Below are 17,117 nucleotides of genomic sequence, written 5' to 3'. Positions count from 1 at the left end.
TCAGGTCACAGTCTCCCCAGGAGGCGTGGGTTCGAATCCCACCTCATACAGAGCCCATTGAAAGTACCAAGCAAGAACAAAGCAAACACAGTAAAGAGAGCATTACCAGTTGCCAGGATGGCGGAGCGGTCTAAGGCGTTGCGTTCAGGTCGCAGTCTCCCTAGGAGGCGTGGGTTCGAATCCCACCTCAGACAGAGCCCATTGAAAGTACCAAGCAAGAACAAAGCAAACACAGTCAAGAGAGCATTACCAGATGATAAGATGGCAGAGCGGTCTAAGGCGTTGCGTTCAGGTCGCAGTCTCCCCAGGAGGCGTGGGTTCAAATCCCACCTCAGACAGTGACCATTGAAAGTACCAAGCAAGAACAAAGCAAACACAGTCAAGAGAGCATTACCAGTTGCCAGGATGGCGGAGCGGTCTAAGGTGTTGCGTTCAGGTCGCAGTCTCCCCAGGAGGCGTGGGTTCGAATCCCACCTCAGACAGAGCCCATTGAAAGTACCAAGCAAGAACAAAGCAAACACATTCAAGAGAGCATTACCAGTTGCCAGGATGGCAGAGCGGTCTAAGGCGTTGCGTTCAGGTCGCAGTCACCCCTGGAGGCGTGGGTTCGAATCCCGCCTCAGACAGAGCCCATTGAAAGTACCAAGCAAGAAGAAAGCAAACACAGTCAAGAGAGCATTACCAGTTGCCAGGATGGCAGAGTGGTCTAAGGCGTTGCGTTCAGGTCGCAGTCTCCCCTGGTGGCGTGGGTTCGAATCCCGCCTCAGACAGAGCCCATTGAAAGTACCAAGCAAGAACAAAGGAAACACGGTCAAGAGAGCATTACCAGTTGCCAGGATGGCGGAGCGGTCTCAGGCGTTGCGTTCAGGTCACAGTCTCCCCAGGAGGCGTGGGTTCGAATCCCACCTCATACAGAGCCCATTGAAAGTACCAAGCAAGAACAAAGCAAACACAGTAAAGAGAGCATTACCAGTTGCCAGGATGGCGGAGCGGTCTAAGGCGTTGCGTTCAGGTCACAGTCTCCCCAGGAGGCGTGGGTTCGAATCCCACCTCAGACAGAGCCCATTGAAAGTACCAAGCAAGAACAAAGGAAACACAGTCAAGAAAGCATTACCAGTTGCCAGGATGGCGGAGCGGTCTAAGGCGTTGCGTTCAGGTCGCAGTCTCCCTAGGAGGCGTGGGTTCGAATCCCACCTCAGACAGAGCCCATTGAAAGTACCAAGCAAGAACAAAGCAAACACAGTCAAGAGAGCATTACCAGATGATAAGATGGCAGAGCGGTCTAAGGCGTTGCGTTCAGGTCGCAGTCTCCCCAGGAGGCGTGGGTTCAAATCCCACCTCAGACAGTGACCATTGAAAGTACCAAGCAAGAAGAAAGCAAACACAGTCAAGAGAGCATTACCAGATGCCAGCATAGCGAGCGGTCTAAGGCGTTGCGTTCAGGTCGCAGTCTCCCCTGGTGGCGTGGGTTCGAATCCCGCCTCAGACAGAGCCCATTGAAAGTACCAAGCAAGAACAAAGCAAACACAGTCAAGAGAGCATTACCAGTTGCCAGGATGGCGGAGCGGTCTGAGGCGCTGCGTTCAGGTCCCAGTCTCCCCAGGAGGCGTGGGTTCGAATCCCGTCTCAGACAGAGCCCATTGAAATTACCAATCAAGAACAAAGCAAACACAGTCAAGAGAGCATTACCAGTTGCCAGGATGGCAGAGCGGTCTAAGGCGCTGCGTTCAGGTCCCAGTCTCCCCAGGAGGCGTGGGTTCGAATCCCGTCTCAGACAGAGCCCATTGAAATTACCAATCAAGAACAAAGCAAACACAGTCAAGAGAGCATTACCAGCTGCAAGGATGGCAGAGCGGTCTTACGCGTTGCGTTCAGGTCGCAGTCTCCCCAGGAGGCGTGGGTTCGAATCCCGCCTCAGACAGAGCCCATTGAAAGTACCAAGCAAGAACAAAGCAAACACAGTCAAGAGAGCATTACCAGATGATAAGATGGCAGAGCGGTCTAAGGCGTTGCGTTCAGGTCGCAGTCTCCCCAGGAGGCGTGGGTTCAAATCCCACCTCAGACAGTGCCCATTGAAAGTACCAAGCAAGAACAAAGCAAACACAGTCAAGAGAGCATTACCAGTTGCAAGCATAGCGGAGCGGTCTAAGGCGTTGCGTTCAGGTCGCAGTCTCCACAGGAGGCGTGGGTTCGAATCCCACCTCAGACAGAGCCCATTGAAAGTACCAAGCAATAACCAAGGAAACACGTTCAAGTGAGCATTACCAGTTGCCAGGATGGCGGAGCGGTCTAAGGCGTTGCGTTCAGGTCACAGTCTCCCCAGGAGGCAAGGGTTCGAATCCCACCTCAGTCAGAGCCCATTGAAAGTACCAAGCAAGAACAAAGCAAACACAGTCAAGAGAGCATTACCAGATGATAAGATGGCAGAGCGGTCTAAGGCGTTGCGTTCAGGTCGCAGTCTCCCCAGGAGGCGTGGGTTCAAATCCCACCTCAGACAGTGCCCATTGAAAGTACCAAGCAAGAACAAAGCAAACACAGTCAAGAGAGCATTACCAGTTGCAAGCATAGCGGAGCGGTCTAAGGCGTTGCGTTCAGGTCGCAGTCTCCACAGGAGGCGTGGGTTCGAATCCCACCTCAGACAGAGCCCATTGAAAGTACCAAGCAATAACCAAGGAAACACGGTCAAGAGAGCATTACCAGTTGCCAGGATGGCGGAGCGGTCTAAGGCGTTGCGTTCAGGTCACAGTCTCCCCAGGAGGCGTGGGTTCGAATCCCACCTCAGACAGAGCCCATTGAAAGTACCAAGCAAGAACAAAGGAAACACAGTCAAGAAAGCATTACCAGTTGCCAGGATGGCGGAGCGGTCTAAGGCGTTGCGTTCAGGTCGCAGTCTCCCTAGGAGGCGTGGGTTCGAATCCCACCTCAGACAGAGCCCATTGAAAGTACCAAGCAAGAACAAAGCAAACACAGTCAAGAGAGCATTACCAGATGATAAGATGGCAGAGCGGTCTAAGGCGTTGCGTTCAGGTCGCAGTCTCCCCAGGAGGCGTGGGTTCAAATCCCACCTCAGACAGTGACCATTGAAAGTACCAAGCAAGAACAAAGCAAACACAGTCAAGAGAGCATTACCAGATGCCAGGATGGCGGAGCGGTCTAAGGTGTTGCGTTCAGGTCGCAGTCTCCCCAGGAGGCGTGGGTTCGAATCCCACCTCAGACAGAGCCCATTGAAAGTACCAAGCAAGAACAAAGCAAACACATTCAAGAGAGCATTACCAGTTGCCAGGATGGCAGAGCGGTCTAAGGCGTTGCGTTCAGGTCGCAGTCACCCCTGGAGGCGTGGGTTCGAATCCCGCCTCAGACAGAGCCCATTGAAAGTACCAAGCAAGAAGAAAGCAAACACAGTCAAGAGAGCATTACCAGTTGCCAGGATGGCAGAGCGGTCTAAGGCGCTGCGTTCAGGTCGCAGTCTCCCCAGGAGGCGTGGGTTCGAATCCCGCCTCAGACAGAGCCCATTGAAAGTACCAAGCAAGAACAAAGTAAACACAGTCAAGAGAGCATTACCAGTTGCCAGGATGGCGGAGCGGTATAAGGCGTTGCGTTCAGGTCGCAGTCTCCCCAGGAGGCGTGGGTTCGAATCCCGCCTCAGACAGAGCCCATTGAAAGTACCAAGCAAGAACAAAGCAAACACAGTCAAGAGAGCATTACCAGTTGCCAGGATGGCGGAGCGGTCTAAGGCGCTGCGTTCAGGTCCCAGTCTCCCCAGGAGGCGTGGGTTCGAATCCCGTCTCAGACAGAGCCCATTGAAATTACCAATCAAGAACAAAGCAAACACAGTCAAGAGAGCATTACCAGTTGCCAGGATGGCAGAGCGGTCTAAGGCGCTGCGTTCAGGTCGCAGTCTTCCCAGGAGGCGTGGGTTTGAATGCCGCAGCAGACAGAGCCCATTGAAAGTACCAAGCAAGAACAAAGCAAACACAGTCAAGAGAGCATTACCAGTTGCCAGGATGGCAGAGCGGTCTAAGACGCTGCGTTCAGGTCACAGTCTCCCCAGGAGGCGTGGGTTCGAATCCCGCCTCAGACAGAGCCCATTCAAAGTACCAAGCAAGAACAAAGTAAACACAGTCAAGAGAGCATTACCAGTTGCCAGGATGGCGGAGCGGTATAAGGCGTTGCGTTCAGGTCGCAGTCTCCCCAGGAGGCGTGGGTTCGAATCCCGCCTCAGACAGAGCCCATTGAAAGTACCAAGCAAGAACAAAGCAAACACAGTCAAGAGAGCATTACCAGTTGCCAGGATGGCGGAGCGGTCTAAGGCGCTGCGTTCAGGTCCCAGTCTCCCCAGGAGGCGTGGGTTCGAATCCCGTCTCAGACAGAGCCCATTGAAATTACCAATCAAGAACAAAGCAAACACAGTCAAGAGAGCATTACCAGTTGCCAGGACGGCAGAGCGGTCTAAGGCGCTGCGTTCAGGTCGCAGTCTTCCCAGGAGGCGTGGGTTTGAATGCCGCAGCAGACAGAGCCCATTGAAAGTAAAAAGCAAGAAGAAAGCAAACACAGTCAAGAGAGCATTACCAGCTGCAAGGATGGCAGAGCGGTCTTAGGCGTTGCGTACAGGTCGCAGTCTCCCCAGGAGGCGTGGGTTCAAATCCCACCTCAGACAGAGCCCATTGAAAGTACCAAGCAATAACCAAGGAAACACGGTCAAGAGAGCATTACCAGTTGCCAGGATGGCGGAGCGGTCTAAGGCGTTGCGTTGAGGTCGCAGTCTCCCCAGGAGGCGTGGGTTCAAATCCCAACTCAGACAGTGCCCATTGAAAGTACCAAGCAAGAACAAAGCAAACACAGTCAAGAGAGCATTACCAGTTGCCAGGATGGCGGAGCGGTCTAAGGCGTTGCGTTCAGGTCACAGTCTCCCCAGGAGGCGTGGGTTCGAATCCCACCTCAGACAGAGCCCATTGAAAGTACCAAGCAAGAACAAAGGAAACACAGTCAAGAAAGCATTACCAGTTGCCAGGATGGCGGAGCGGTCTAAGGCGTTGCGTTCAGGTCGCAGTCTCCCTAGGAGGCGTGGGTTCGAATCCCACCTCAGACAGAGCCCATTAAAAGTACCAAGCAAGAACAAAGCAAACACAGTCAAGAGAGCATTACCAGATGATAAGATGGCAGAGCGGTCTAAGGCGTTGCGTTCAGGTCGCAGTCTCCCCAGGAGGCGTGGATTCAAATCCCACCTCAGACAGTGACCATTGAAAGTACCAAGCAAGAACAAAGCAAACACAGTCAAGAGAGCATTACCAGATGCCAGCATAGCGGAGCGGTCTAAGGCGTTGCGTTCAGGTCGCAGTGTCCCCAGGAGGCGTGGGTTCGAATCCCACCTCAGACAGTGCCCATTGAAAGTACCAAGCAAGAACAAAGCAAACACAGTCAAGAGATCATTACCAGTTGCCAGGATGGCGGAGCGGTCTAAGGTGTTGCGTTCAGGTCGCAGTCTCCCCAGGAGGCGTGGGTTCGAATCCCACCTCAGACAGAGCCCATTGAAAGTACCAAGCAAGAACAAAGCAAACACAGTCAAGAGAGCATTACCAGTTTCAAGCATAGCGGAGCGGTCTAAGGCGTTGCGTTCAGGTCGCAGTCTCCACAGGAGGCGTGGGTTCGAATCCCACCTCAGACAGAGCCCATTGAAAGTACCAAGCAATAACCAAGGAAACACGGTCAAGAGAGCATTACCAGTTGCCAGGATGGCGGAGCGGTCTCAGGCGTTGCGTTCAGGTCACAGTCTCCCCAGGAGGCGTGGGTTCGAATCCCACCTCATACAGAGCCCATTGAAAGTACCAAGCAAGAACAAAGCAAACACAGTAAAGAGAGCATTACCAGTTGCCAGGATGGCGGAGCGGTCTAAGGCGTTGCGTTCAGGTCACAGTCTCCCCAGGAGGCGTGGGTTCGAATCCCACCTCAGACAGAGCCCATTGAAAGTACCAAGCAAGAACAAAGGAAACACAGTCAAGAAAGCATTACCAGTTGCCAGGATGGCGGAGCGGTCTAAGGCGTTGCGTTCAGGTCGCAGTCTCCCTAGGAGGCGTGGGTTCGAATCCCACCTCAGACAGAGCCCATTAAAAGTACCAAGCAAGAACAAAGCAAACACAGTCAAGAGAGCATTACCAGATGATAAGATGGCAGAGCGGTCTAAGGCGTTGCGTTCAGGTCGCAGTCTCCCCAGGAGGCGTGGGTTCAAATCCCACCTCAGACAGTGACCATTGAAAGTACCAAGCAAGAACAAAGCAAACACAGTCAAGAGAGCATTACCAGATGCCAGCATAGCGGAGCGGTCTAAGGCGTTGCGTTCAGGTCGCAGTGTCCCCAGGAGGCGTGGGTTCGAATCCCACCTCAGACAGTGCCCATTGAAAGTACCAAGCAAGAACAAAGCAAACACAGTCAAGAGATCATTACCAGTTGCCAGGATGGCGGAGCGGTCTAAGGTGTTGCGTTCAGGTCGCAGTCTCCCCAGGAGGCGTGGGTTCGAATCCCACCTCAGACAGAGCCCATTGAAAGTACCAAGCAAGAACAAAGCAAACACATTCAAGAGAGCATTACCAGTTGCCAGGATGGCGGAGCGGTCTAAGGCGTTGCGTTCAGGTCGCAGTCACCCCTGGAGGCGTGGGTTCGAATCCCGCCTCAGACAGAGCCCATTGAAAGTACCAAGCAAGAAGAAAGCAAACACAGTCAAGAGAGCATTACCAGTTGCCAGGATGGCAGAGCGGTCTAAGGCGTTGCGTTCAGGTCGCAGTCTCCCCTGGTGGCGTGGGTTCGAATCCCGCCTCAGACAGAGCCCATTGAAAGTACCAAGCAAGAACAAAGGAAACACGGTCAAGAGAGCATTACCAGTTGCCAGGATGGCGGAGCGGTCTCAGGCGTTGCGTTCAGGTCACAGTCTCCCCAGGAGGCGTGGGTTCGAATCCCACCTCATACAGAGCCAATTGAAAGTACCAAGCAAGAACAAAGCAAACACAGTAAAGAGAGCATTACCAGTTGCCAGGATGGCGGAGCGGTCTAAGGCGTTGCGTTCAGGTCACAGTCTCCCCAGGAGGCGTGGGTTCGAATCCCACCTCAGACAGAGCCCATTGAAAGTACCAAGCAAGAACAAAGGAAACACAGTCAAGAAAGCATTACCAGTTGCCAGGATGGCGGAGCGGTCTAAGGCGTTGCGTTCAGGTCGCAGTCTCCCAAGGAGGCGTGGGTTCGAATCCCACCTCAGACAGAGCCCATTGAAAGTACCAAGCAAGAACAAAGCAAACACAGTCAAGAGAGCATTACCAGATGATAAGATGGCAGAGCGGTCTAAGGCGTTGCGTTCAGGTCGCAGTCTCCCCAGGAGGCGTGGGTTCAAATCCCACCTCAGACAGTGACCATTGAAAGTACCAAGCAAGAACAAAGCAAACACAGTCAAGAGAGCATTACCAGATGCCAGCATAGCGGAGCGGTCTAAGGCGTTGCGTTCAGGTCGCAGTGTCCCCAGGAGGCGTGGGTTCGAATCCCACCTCAGACAGTGCCCATTGAAAGTACCAAGCAAGAACAAAGCAAACACACTCAAGAGATCATTACCAGTTGCCAGGATGGCGGAGCGGTCTAAGGTGTTGCGTTCAGGTCGCAGTCTCCCCAGGAGGCGTGGGTTCGAATCCCACCTCAGACAGAGCCCATTGAAAGTACCAAGCAAGAACAAAGCAAACACATTCAAGAGAGCATTACCAGTTGCCAGGATGGCAGAGCGGTCTAAGGCGTTGCGTTCAGGTCGCAGTCACCCCTGGAGGCGTGGGTTCGAATCCCGCCTCAGACAGAGCCCATTGAAAGTACCAAGCAAGAAGAAAGCAAACACAGTCAAGAGAGCATTACCAGTTGCCAGGATGGCAGAGCGGTCTAAGGCGTTGCGTTCAGGTCGCAGTCTCCCCTGGTGGCGTGGGTTCGAATCCCGCCTCAGACAGAGCCCATTGAAAGTACCAAGCAAGAACAAAGCAAACACAGTCAAGAGAGCATTACCAGTTGCCAGGATGGCGGAGCGGTCTAAGGCGCTGCGTTCAGGTCCCAGTCTCCCCAGGAGGCGTGGGTTCGAATCCCGTCTCAGACAGAGCCCATTGAAATTACCAATCAAGAACAAAGCAAACACAGTCAAGAGAGCATTACCAGTTGCCAGGATGGCAGAGCGGTCTAAGGCGCTGCGTTCAGGTCGCAGTCTTCCCAGGAGGCGTGGGTTTGAATGCCGCAGCAGACAGAGCCCATTGAAAGTAACAAGCAAGAAGAAAGCAAACACAGTCAAGAGAGCATTACCAGCTGCAAGGATGGCAGAGCGGTCTAAGGCGCTGCGTTCAGGTCGCAGTCTCCCCAGGAGGCGTGGGTTCGAATCCCACCTCAGAGAGAGCCCATTGAAAATACCAAGCAAGAACAAAGCAAACACATTCAAGTGAGCATTACCAGGTGCCAGGATGGCGGAGCGGTCTAAGGCGTTGCGTTCAGGTCGCAGTCTCCCCAGGAGGCGTGGGTTCTAATCCCACCTCAGACAGAGCCCATTGAAAGTACCAAGGAAGAACAAAGCAAACACATTCAAGAGAGCATTACCAGGTGCCAGGATGGCGGAGCGGTCTAAGGCGTTGCGTTCAGGTCGCAGTCTCCCCAGGAGACGTGGGTTCGAATCCCACCTCAGACAGAGCCCATTGAAAGTACCAAGCAATAACAAATGAAACACGGTCAAGAGAGCATTACCAGTTGCCTGGATGGCGGAGCGGTCTAAGGCGTTGCGTTCAGGTCGCAGTCTCCCCAGGAGGCGTGGGTTTGAATCCCACCTCAGACAGAGCCCATTGAAAGTACCAAGCAAGAACAAAGCAAACACATTCAAGAGAGCATTACCAGATGATAAGATGGCAGAGCGGTCTAAGCCGTTGCGTTCAGGTCGCAGTCTCCCCAGGAGGCGTGGGTTAAAATCCCACCTCAGACAGTGCCCATTGAAAGTACCAAGCAAGAACGAAGCAAACACATTCAAGAGAGCATTACCAGGTGCCAGGATGGCGGAGCGGTCTAAGGCGCTGCGTTCAGGTCGCAGTCTCCCCAGGAGGCGTGGGTTCGAATCCCGCCTCAGACAGAACCCATTGAAAGTACCAAGCAAGAACAAAGCAAAGACTATCAAGAGAGCATTACCAGTTGCCAGGATGGCATAGCGGTCTAAGGCGCTGCGTTCAGGTCGCAGTATCCCCTGGAGGCGTGGGTTCGAATCCCGCCTCAGACAGAGCCCATTGAAAGTACCAAGCAAGAACAAAGCAAACACAGTCAAGAGAGCATTACCAGTTGCCAGGATGGCAGAGCGGTCTAAGGCGCTGCGTTAGAAGGTCGCAGTCTCCCCAGGAGGCGTGGGTTCGAATCCCGCCTCAGACAGAACCCATTGAAAGTACCAAGCAAGAACAAAGCAAAGACTATCAAGAGAGCATTACCAGTTGCCAGGAGGGCATAGCGGTCTAAGGCGCTGCGTTCAGGTCGCAGTCTCCCCAGGAGGCGTGGGTTCGAATCCCGCCTCAGACAGAGCCCATTGAAAGTACCAAGCAAGAACAAAGCAAAAACAGTCAAGAGAGCATTACCGGTTGCCAGGATGGCGGAGCGGTCTAAGGCGCTGCGTTCAGGTCGCAGTCTCCCCAGGAGGCGTGGGTTCGAATCCCGCAGCAGACAGAGCCCATTGAAAGTACCAAGCAAGAAGAAAGCAAACACAGTCAAGAGAGCATTGCCAGCTGCAAGGATGGCGGAGCGGTCTTAGGCGTAACGTTCAGGTCGCAGTCTCCCCAGGAGGCGTGGGTTCGAATCCCGCCTCAGACAGAGCCCATTGAAAGTACCAAGCAAGAACAAAGCAAACACATTCAAGAGAGCATTAGCTGGTGCCAGGATGGCGGAGCGGTCAAAGGCGTTGCGTTCAGGTCGCAGTCTCCCCAGGAGGCGTGGGTTCGAATCCCACCTCAGACAGAGCCCATTGAAAGTACCAAGCAAGAACAAAGCAAACACATTCAAGAGAGCATTACCAGGTGCCAGGATGGCGGAGTGGTCTAAGGCGTTGCGTTCAGGTCGCAGTCTCCCCAGGAGGCGTGGGTTCGAATCCCACCTCAGACAGAGCCCATTGAAAGTACCAAGCAAGAACAAAGCAAACACATTCAAGAGAGCATTACCAGGTGCCAGGATGGCGGAGCGGTCTAAGGCGTTGCGTTCAGGTCGCAGTCTCCCCTGGAGGCGTGGGTTCGAATCCCGCCTCAGACAGAGCCCATTGAAAGTACCAAGCAAGAACAAAGCAAACACAGTCAAGAGAGCATTACCAGTTGCCAGGATGGCAGAGCGGTCTAAGGCGCTGCGTTCAGGTCGCAGTCTCCCCAGGAGGCGTGGGTTCGAATCCCGCCTCAGACAGAACCCATTGAAAGTACCAAGCAAGAACAAAGCAAAGACTATCAAGAGAGCATTACCAGTTGCCAGGATGGCATAGCGGTCTAAGGCGCTGCGTTCAGGTCGCAGTCTCCCCAGGAGGCGTGGGTTCGAATCCCGCCTCAGACAGAGCCCATTGAAAGTACCAAGCAAGAACAAAGCAAAAACAGTCAAGAGAGCATTACCAGTTGCCAGGATGGCGGAGCGGTCTAAGGCGCTGCGTTCAGGTCGCAGTCTCCCCAGGAGGCGTGGGTTCGAATCCCGCAGCAGACAGAGCCCATTGAAAGTACCAAGCAAGAAGAAAGCAAACACAGTCAAGAGAGCATTGCCAGCTGCAAGGATGGCGGAGCGGTCTTAGGCGTAGCGTTCAGGTCGCAGTCTCCCCAGGAGGCGTGGGTTCGAATCCCGCCTCAGACAGAGCCCATTGAAAGTACCAAGCAAGAACAAAGCAAACACATTCAAGAGAGCATTACCAGGTGCCAGGATGGCGGAGCGGTCTAAGGCGTTGCGTTCAGGTCGCAGTCTCCCCTGGTGGCGTGGGTTCGAATCCCGCCTCAGACAGAGCCCATTGAAAGTACCAAGCAAGAACAAAGCAAACACAGTCAAGAGAGCATTACCAGTTGCCAGGATGGCGGAGCGGTCTAAGGCGCTGCGTTCAGGTCCCAGTCTCCCCAGGAGGCGTGGGTTCGAATCCCGTCTCAGACAGAGCCCATTGAAATTACCAATCAAGAACAAAGCAAACACAGTCAAGAGAGCATTACCAGTTGCCAGGATGGCAGAGCGGTCTAAGGCGCTGCGTTCAGGTCGCAGTCTTCCCAGGAGGCGTGGGTTTGAATGCCGCAGCAGACAGAGCCCATTGAAAGTAACAAGCAAGAAGAAAGCAAACACAGTCAAGAGAGCATTACCAGCTGCAAGGATGGCAGAGCGGTCTAAGGCGCTGCGTTCAGGTCGCAGTCTCCCCAGGAGGCGTGGGTTCGAATCCCACCTCAGACAGAGCCCATTGAAAATACCAAGCAAGAACAAAGCAAACACATTCAAGTGAGCATTACCAGGTGCCAGGATGGCGGAGCGGTCTAAGGCGTTGCGTTCAGGTCGCAGTCTCCCCAGGAGGCGTGGGTTCTAATCCCACCTCAGACAGAGCCCATTGAAAGTACCAAGGAAGAACAAAGCAAACACATTCAAGAGAGCATTACCAGGTGCCAGGATGGCGGAGCGGTCTAAGGCGTTGCGTTCAGGTCGCAGTCTCCCCAGGAGACGTGGGTTCGAATCCCACCTAAGACAGAGCCCATTGAAAGTACCAAGCAATAACAAAGGAAACACGGTCAAGAGAGCATTACCAGTTGCCTGGATGGCGGAGCGGTCTAAGGCGTTGCGTTCAGGTCGCAGTCTCCCCAGGAGGCGTGGGTTTGAATCCCACCTCAGACAGAGCCCATTGAAAGTACCAAGCAAGAACAAAGCAAACACATTCAAGAGAGCATTACCAGATGATAAGATGGCAGAGCGGTCTAAGCCGTAGCGTTCAGGTCGCAGTCTCCCCAGGAGGCGTGGGTTAAAATCCCACCTCAGACAGTGCCCATTGAAAGTACCAAGCAAGAACAAAGCAAACACAGTCAAGAGAGCAATACCAGTTGCCAGGATGGCGGAGCGGTCTAAGGCGTTGCGTTCAGGTCGCAGTCTCCCCAGGAGGCGTGGGTTCGAATCCCACCTCAGACAGAGCCCATTGAAAGTACCAAGCAAGAACGAAGCAAACACATTCAAGAGAGCATTACCAGGTGCCAGGATGGCGGAGCGGTCTAAGGCGTTGCGTTCAGGTCGCAGTCTCCCCTGGAGGCGTGGGTTCGAATCCCGCCTCAGACAGAGCCCATTGAAAGTACCAAGCAAGAACAAAGCAAAGACTATCAAGAGAGCATTACCAGTTGCCAGGATGGCATAGCGGTCTAAGGCGCTGCGTTCAGGTCGCAGTCTCCCCAGGAGGCGTGGGTTCGAATCCCGCCTCAGACAGTGCACATTGAAAGTACCAAGCAAGAACAAAGCAAACACATTCAAGAGAGCATTACCAGATGATAAGATGGCAGAGCGGTCTAAGCCGTTGCGTTCAGGTCGCAGTCTCCCCAGGAGGCGTGGGTTAAAATCCCACCTCAGACAGTGCACATTGAAAGTACCAAGCAAGAACAAAGCAAACACATTCAAGAGAGCATTACCAGGTGCCAGGATGGCGGAGCGGTCTAAGGCGTTGCGTTCAGGTCGCAGTCTCCCCTGGAGGCGTGGGTTCGAATCCCGCCTCAGACAGAGCCCATTGAAAGTACCAAGCAAGAACAAAGCAAACACAGTCAAGAGAGCATTACCAGTTGCCAGGATGGCAGAGCGGTCTAAGGCGCTGCGTTCAGGTCGCAGTCTCCCCAGGAGGCGTGGGTTCGAATCCCGCCTCAGACAGAACGCATTGAAAGTACCAAGCAAGAACAAAGCAAACACATTCAAGAGTGCATTACCAGATGATAAGATGGCAGAGCGGTCTAAGCCGTTGCGTTCAGGTCGCAGTCTCCCCAGGAGGCGTGGGTTAAAATCCCACCTCAGACAGTGCCCATTGAAAGTACCAAGCAAGAACAAAGCAAACACAGTCAAGAGAGCATTACCAGTTGCCAGGAAGGCGGAGCGGTCTAAGGCGTTGCGTTCAGGTCGCAGTCTCCACAGGAGGCGTGGGTTCGAATCCCACCTCAGACAGACCCCATTGAAAGTACCAAGCAAGAACAAAGCAAACACATTCAAGAGAGCATTACCAGGTGCCAGGATGGCGGAGCGGTCTAAGGCGTTGCGTTCAGGTCGCAGTCTCCCCAGGAGGCGTGGGTTCTAATCCCACCTCAGACAGAGCCCATTGAAAGTACCAAGGAAGAACAAAGCAAACACATTCAAGAGAGCATTACCAGGTGCCAGGATGGCGGAGCGGTCTAAGGCGTTGCGTTCAGGTCGCAGTCTCCCCAGGAGGCGTGGGTTTGAATCCCACCTCAGACAGAGCCCATTGAAATTACCAAGCAAGAACAAAGCAAACACATTCAAGAGAGCATTACCAGATGATAAGATGGCAGTGCGGTCTAAGCCGTTGCGTTCAGGTCGCAGTCTCCCCAGGAGGCGTGGGTTAAAATCCCACCTCAGACAGTGCCCATTGAAAGTACCAAGCAAGAACAAAGCAAACACAGTCAAGAGAGCATTACCAGTTGCCAGGATGGCGGAGCGGTCTAAGGCGTTGCGTTCAGGTCGCAGTCTCCCCAGGAGGCGTGGGTTCGAATCCCACCTCAGACAGAGCCCATTGAAAGTACCAAGCAAGAACAAAGCAAACACATTCAAGAGAGCATTACCAGGTGCCAGGATGGCGGAGCGGTCTAAGGCGTTGCGTTCAGGTCACAGTCTCCCCTGGAGGCGTGGGTTCGAATCCCGCCTCAGACAGAGCCCATTGAAAGTACCAAGCAAGAACAAAGCAAACACAGTCAAGAGAGCATTACCAGTTGCCAGGATGGCAAAGCGGTCTAAGGCGCTGCGTTCAGGTCGCAATCTCCCCAGGAGGCGTGGGTTCGAATCCCGCCTCAGACAGAACCCATTGAAAGTACCAAGCAAGAACAAAGCAAAGACAATCAAGAGAGCATTACCAGTTGCCAGGATGGCATAGCGGTCTAAGGCGCTGCGTTCAGGTCGCAGTCTCCCCAGGAGGCGTGGGTTCGAATCCCGCCTCAGACAGAGCCCATTGAAAGTACCAAGCAAGAACAAAGCAAAAACAGTCAAGAGTGCATTACCAGTTGCCAGGATGGCGGAGCGGTCTAAAGCGCTGCGTTCAGGTCGCAGTCTCCCCAGGAGGCGTGGGTTCGAATCCCGCAGCAGACAGAGCCCATTGAAAGTACCAAGCAAGAAGAAAGCAAACACAGTCAAGAGAGCATTACCAGCTGCAAGGATGGCGGAGCGGTCTTAGGCGTAGCGTTCAGGTCGCAGTCTCCCCAGGAGGCGTGGGTTCGAATCCCGCCTCAGACAGAGCCCATTGAAAGTACCAAGCAAGAACAAAGCAAACACATTCAAGAGAGCATTAGCTGGTGCCAGGATGGCGGAGCGGTCAAAGGCGTTGCGTTCAGGTCGCAGTCTCCCCAGGAGGCGTGGGTTCGAATCCCACCTCAGACAGAGCCCATTGAAAGTACCAAGCAAGAACAAAGCAAACACATTCAAGAGAGCATTACCAGGTGCCAGGATGGCGGAGTGGTCTAAGGCGTTGCGTTCAGGTCGCAGTCTCCCCAGGAGGCGTGGGTTCGAATCCCACCTCAGACAGAGCCCATTGAAAGTACCAAGCAAGAACAAAGCAAACACATTCAAGAGAGCATTACCAGGTGCCAGGATGGCGGAGCGGTCTAAGGCGTTGCGTTCAGGTCGCAGTCTCCCCTGGAGGCGTGGGTTCGAATCCCGCCTCAGACAGAGCCCATTGAAAGTACCAAGCAAGAACAAAGCAAACACAGTCAAGAGAGCATTACCAGTTGCCAGGATGGCAGAGCGGTCTAAGGCGCTGCGTTCAGGTCGCAGTCTCCCCAGGAGGCGTGGGTTCGAATCCCGCCTCAGACAGAACCCATTGAAAGTACCAAGCAAGAACAAAGCAAAGACTATCAAGAGAGCATTACCAGTTGCCAGGATGGCATAGCGGTCTAAGGCGCTGCGTTCAGGTCGCAGTCTCCCCAGGAGGCGTGGGTTCGAATCCCGCCTCAGACAGAGCCCATTGAAAGTACCAAGCAAGAACAAAGCAAAAACAGTCAAGAGAGCATTACCAGTTGCCAGGATGGCGGAGCGGTCTAAGGCGCTGCGTTCAGGTCGCAGTCTCCCCAGGAGGCGTGGGTTCGAATCCCGCAGCAGACAGAGCCCATTGAAAGTACCAAGCAAGAAGAAAGCAAACACAGTCAAGAGAGCATTGCCAGCTGCAAGGATGGCGGAGCGGTCTTAGGCGTAGCGTTCAGGTCGCAGTCTCCCCAGGAGGCGTGGGTTCGAATCCCGCCTCAGACAGAGCCCATTGAAAGTACCAAGCAAGAACAAAGCAAACACATTCAAGAGAGCATTACCAGGTGCCAGGATGGCGGAGCGGTCTAAGGCGTTGCGTTCAGGTCGCAGTCTCCCCTGGTGGCGTGGGTTCGAATCCCGCCTCAGACAGAGCCCATTGAAAGTACCAAGCAAGAACAAAGCAAACACAGTCAAGAGAGCATTACCAGTTGCCAGGATGGCGGAGCGGTCTAAGGCGCTGCGTTCAGGTCCCAGTCTCCCCAGGAGGCGTGGGTTCGAATCCCGTCTCAGACAGAGCCCATTGAAATTACCAATCAAGAACAAAGCAAACACAGTCAAGAGAGCATTACCAGTTGCCAGGATGGCAGAGCGGTCTAAGGCGCTGCGTTCAGGTCGCAGTCTTCCCAGGAGGCGTGGGTTTGAATGCCGCAGCAGACAGAGCCCATTGAAAGTAACAAGCAAGAAGAAAGCAAACACAGTCAAGAGAGCATTACCAGCTGCAAGGATGGCAGAGCGGTCTAAGGCGCTGCGTTCAGGTCGCAGTCTCCCCAGGAGGCGTGGGTTCGAATCCCACCTCAGACAGAGCCCATTGAAAATACCAAGCAAGAACAAAGCAAACACATTCAAGTGAGCATTACCAGGTGCCAGGATGGCGGAGCGGTCTAAGGCGTTGCGTTCAGGTCGCAGTCTCCCCAGGAGGCGTGGGTTCTAATCCCACCTCAGACAGAGCCCATTGAAAGTACCAAGGAAGAACAAAGCAAACACATTCAAGAGAGCATTACCAGGTGCCAGGATGGCGGAGCGGTCTAAGGCGTTGCGTTCAGGTCGCAGTCTCCCCAGGAGACGTGGGTTCGAATCCCACCTAAGACAGAGCCCATTGAAAGTACCAAGCAATAACAAAGGAAACACGGTCAAGAGAGCATTACCAGTTGCCTGGATGGCGGAGCGGTCTAAGGCGTTGCGTTCAGGTCGCAGTCTCCCCAGGAGGCGTGGGTTTGAATCCCACCTCAGACAGAGCCCATTGAAAGTACCAAGCAAGAACAAAGCAAACACATTCAAGAGAGCATTACCAGATGATAAGATGGCAGAGCGGTCTAAGCCGTAGCGTTCAGGTCGCAGTCTCCCCAGGAGGCGTGGGTTAAAATCCCACCTCAGACAGTGCCCATTGAAAGTACCAAGCAAGAACAAAGCAAACACAGTCAAGAGAGCAATACCAGTTGCCAGGATGGCGGAGCGGTCTAAGGCGTTGCGTTCAGGTCGCAGTCTCCCCAGGAGGCGTGGGTTCGAATCCCACCTCAGACAGAGCCCATTGAAAGTACCAAGCAAGAACGAAGCAAACACATTCAAGAGAGCATTACCAGGTGCCAGGATGGCGGAGCGGTCTAAGGCGTTGCGTTCAGGTCGCAGTCTCCCCTGGAGGCGTGGGTTCGAATCCCGCCTCAGACAGAGCCCATTGAAAGTACCAAGCAAGAACAAAGCAAAGACTATCAAGAGAGCATTACCAGTTGCCAGGATGGCATAGCGGTCTAAGGCGCTGCGTTCAGGTCGCAGTCTCCCCAGGAGGCGTGGGTTCGAATCCCGCCTCAGACAGTGCACATTGAAAGTACCAAGCAAGAACAAAGCAAACACATTCAAGAGAGCATTACCAGATGATAAGATGGCAG

Source organism: Idiotropiscis lumnitzeri, unplaced genomic scaffold, assembly GCF_059441095.1.
Source record: "Idiotropiscis lumnitzeri isolate Australia: NSW breed Sydney's pygmy pipehorse unplaced genomic scaffold, RoL_Ilum_1.0 HiC_scaffold_28, whole genome shotgun sequence".
In the NCBI taxonomy this organism is placed as follows: domain Eukaryota; kingdom Metazoa; phylum Chordata; class Actinopteri; order Syngnathiformes; family Syngnathidae; genus Idiotropiscis; species Idiotropiscis lumnitzeri.
This window is presented reverse-complemented; position numbering follows the sequence as displayed.